The sequence below is a fragment of the Furipterus horrens genome, unplaced genomic scaffold (assembly GCF_987537825.1).
Source record: "Furipterus horrens unplaced genomic scaffold, mFurHor1.1.pri manual_scaffold_3, whole genome shotgun sequence".
NCBI classification, from domain to species: domain Eukaryota; kingdom Metazoa; phylum Chordata; class Mammalia; order Chiroptera; family Furipteridae; genus Furipterus; species Furipterus horrens.
The window spans coordinates 26,572,237-26,576,250 of record NW_028327173.1 but is presented as its reverse complement, the minus strand read 5'-3'; the positions used below and the strand labels follow the sequence as shown (position 1 = coordinate 26,576,250).

General features: G+C 50.2%; 1 pseudogene; it reads left to right on the top strand.

The window, feature by feature from the left end:
- Positions 1-207: 207 nt before the first annotated feature.
- LOC150014677 (cytosolic iron-sulfur assembly component 2B pseudogene) lies at positions 208-789 on the top strand (annotated as a pseudogene).
- Positions 790-4,014: the final 3,225 nt, after the last annotated feature.

Here is a 4,014-nt window from a genome sequence, read left to right as displayed (position 1 = left end):
ATAAAAATTCTCCCTGACTGGTGTAGCTCAGTGGGTTGGGCATCTTCCCGCAGACTGAAAGGACCTGGTTTGATTCCAGGTCAGGGCACAGGGCACTTGCTTGGGTTGCATGCCAGGTCCCCAGTTAGGGGCGTGCGAGAGACAACGGATCGGTGACGTTTCTCTGCCTCTCTTCCCCTCTCTCTAAAAATAAATAGCGGTTCCGCGATGGTGGGCGGCGGGGTGCGGGGCGGCCTCCCGGAGAACCCTAACCCCCTCATTTACGAGCGCTCTGGGGAGCTGCCGGTGACTTCGGGCGAGGAGGACGAGCAGGTTCCAGATAGCATCGACGTGCGCGAGATCTTTGATCTGATTCTCGCCATCAATGACCCACAGCATCCCCTGACGCTAGGAGACTTGAATGCAGTAGAGCAAGTCCGGATTCAGGTGAGCGACCTGGAGAGCACCGTGGCCGTGGCCTTCACACCCACCGTTCCTCACTGCAGCATGGCTACCCTTATTGGCCTGTCCATCCAAGCCAAGCTTCTGCGATCTCTTCCCCAGCGTTTCGAGATGGACGTGCACAGTGTACACCAGGGACCCGTGCCTCAGAGCATGCAGTGAACAAGCAATTTGCAGATAAAGAGCGAGTGGTGGCTGCTTTGGAGAACACCCACCTTCTGGAGATTGTGAACCGGTGCCTGTGAGCACGCTCTTGAGCCTGGCTTTTCATCCCTAGCCTCACCCAGGGCTCATGGTCTTGTTTTCTCGAACCACTGACAATGAGAAACTAGCACTTTGTATTTTGTAATAAACCCTTAATTTATATTCATGAATAAGTAAGTAAATAAAATAATTAATTAAATGTTTGTTTTAAATCCTACACTTAATGAATGCTTAGTAGTTGCAGACATGGTTCCAAGTGCTTCACATGGAATTCATTTAATCCAACACTCAAGGAAGTAATGGATCATCAAATCCTCCGTGTCTGTAATCCAACAGTCTATCCGCTGACACCCAGAGGGGTTAAATGATTTGCCCAAATTACACAGCTAGTAAGTGGAGGAGCCAGGATTCCAACCCAGCCATCTGACCACAGAGCCGCAAACTGTGAAGGTTCTTGGGATCATGGATTGCTTTGCTCACCAGCTTCTGCCACAGCTAAATAACTGATGGATGTATGAATGAAGTGAATGTAGGAATAAACGACGGAAAGTGCAGATCGTGTCTTCTCTGCCCAGTTACTACCTGCTTGAAAGCTGCAGGCCCTGCCCCAGCGGTGTAAGCCAAGAACTCTCGCCAGGGGTCCGCGGCGACTCAGCGGGGAACCTGGCTTGCACAATGCAGGTGCAGGCTGTTCCCTCCCTTCCGCCGCTTTGATGCTCCAGGACAGCCCAGGCCACTGCTTCCTGCGCACAGTCAGGGGCCTGCAATGTCCGGCTGCCGGCCCTCGGCCCCCCAAAGCCCCACCCAGCCCTGGAGTTGAGGAGGGGTACGAAGAAGGCTCCTTTTGCCCAGCACCCAGTGTTTGCCGAATCCCAGCTAGAGGTCTGGTTCCATGTCCCAATTCCACTTCCTAGTTGTCTGCCTCTGGTGCCACCACAGATTTGATGCCTCCTGGTCCTTCCCGCCCTGCCCCCACCTCCTTGACACACAGACTGTCAGGGTGATCAGGCACTGAGAGCCAATTTAAATTCAGCACCCACTCCCACCACTCCACATGTATGATAACAATAACTTCTACATCATGGAACAGCTTCTAGGGGGTGGAACACCCAGCTGAGAGCTTTGCATGAATAATCTTATTTAATCTTCACAACAGTCATGCATGATGAGTCTTCTTGTCCCTGTTTGACACGTTGGATGGAGACTGAGGACCGATTGGTTTAGGCGCCTTTCTCAGGTCATGCAGCTTGGGGTGGCAGAGCTCAGATCTGTTTGACTCCAGTGTCTTGCTTGTTCCTTCACAGTGTTCTGTGCAGCCACTCCAACATTTCAGCCCAGGGACATGAACCAGGCCAGGGGATACAGATCCAGATGGGCACTTTCCTACCCTTCGAGAAGCACCCACCCCTTCTCATGGGGGAACACTTTCTAATGCTGGATGATCTAGAAACTTGCTTCATTGCTAAGGCAGACAGAAAGGCATGCCCGAGCACTTAAGCACAGAGAGATTTCAGGTGGCAGGAGCAACTTGCACAAAGCCAGAGAGTGGGCGAGGAACTCTGGGTCAAGCTCCTGCAACAACACAACAATGCTCCCTCCACTGCACCCACCTACAGCCTCTGCCTTCTGAATTGGGTACTCCATCCATGGGGACATCTCAAGTGTGTCTGTGTTGGCAAGACTTCTGGAAAAGTTTATCTCCTCCCACAAGACCTAATGTGGGAAAAGCCTAGGCAGTAATGTCCTAGTAAATATCTAACAGCTAGCATAGGACCAGGAAAAACCCTGATATGTAATAGCATTTGTGAGTTTCCATGGAATCATATTCCACCATGGTCAATGTCAAGCTGCCAAAGTTGGAGTTGGACTGTAGCACACTATAACATCATACTTCTACCATAACAATCAATATAGTAAGATAAGTAAGGAATGATGAGTTTAGAGGCTGGTTTGGCTCAGTGGATTGAGCGTCGGCCTGCGAGCTAAGTGTCGCTGGTTCGATCTTCCAGTCAGGGCACATCAGAGAAGGAAAACTCTGACTCCAAAAAAACCTCCGCTGCCTTGCGGCATACCTCTTCAGGGGAAAGGCTAAGGGAGTAAACCCCGACAGAAAATCCGGAGCCGGAGTCCCAAAGGCGGTTTGACGTTGTAGTCAACACCGGCAACTCCTGCGGCGCACCTGAAGCCAAGCTGTATTGACTCGTCTTTCCCTTGGACCCTTCAGCTGCGAAGAGGGGGGGGGTCTGCTGCATGGGCAACAGCAGACCCTCCATATCACCCTGCCCAGGCTCTGTAGCTTCAGCTTCACTGGAGAGGACACTCCAGCGTCATCACAAGATGTCGATTCAACACGGGAGGAGACAGATACCGTGTCACTCCCGAGTCGGACTGCACAGCCATTCTCGGCGGTGCAGATAGACTCTTAAGAAGCTACACCATCGTCTCTCGAGATGGACGGCTGCCGCCGACGACGACGATGAGTTTAGAGTCTTTGCTACTTTGTTTTTAAAATTTATTTAAGTGTACATTTATATACTTTAACTTTTAATGACTGTTCTTAACAACCAGCTCTCACAATTCCTGAAATGCAACATCGGCCCTCCCCAAGCTAATACAAGCCAATTCAGCACAGTACTGATCCGAAGGAACTTAAGTTCAAGGGCTGGCCCCTCCTTCTGCTTCCTCTGGGCCTTAGGACGCCTACACTTGATTCTCTCTCTAGGCTTGGTTTCCCTCTAGTGGACAGAAAAGTCATTTCAGGTGATTCTCTTGGTCCATCTGCATCCAGAGCTCAGCACCCAAAGCAGAATATGATGAACTTTGTCATTCCTCATGAGAAAGTTTCTTAAAAGGGGTCCATATGGTTTTCCAACTATCCTTAAGCACTAGGCACTTGGTATCCCTCCTCTCTGAGGGGCAGTGTCTGGAGGGCCTCCTCAGCTTCAGCCATTATCACAATCTCCAGAGTTTCTCAAAAATCCCATCTCATCCCCTATGCGGCAGCTCAGGCTGTCTACATCAGCCCTTCAAGTATGGGGAATGCTCTTCCGTTAATCTATCTCTAAGAAGGCAAACTGAGAGATACTGTTTGTGTTAGGGATTAAGTGTTTACTTTAACTCATAGTCCACTGAGGAAAGACTGATGAGGACCATTCATATGTGTTGGGCACATATAAGAAAATGGAGTCCATCAGATGTAGAGTTAGGGCTCTGATTCTCCCTCCTGCTTTAGCCAGAAGTGATCTTTCCAAAGCAGACACATCACTCCTCCACTCAGAAACCTCCTATAATTCTCCATTGCTTTCAGCGTCAGTCCATAGCCAGGCATTCAAGGCCTTCCTTGGTTGAGACTCCACCCGTATTGTTTAC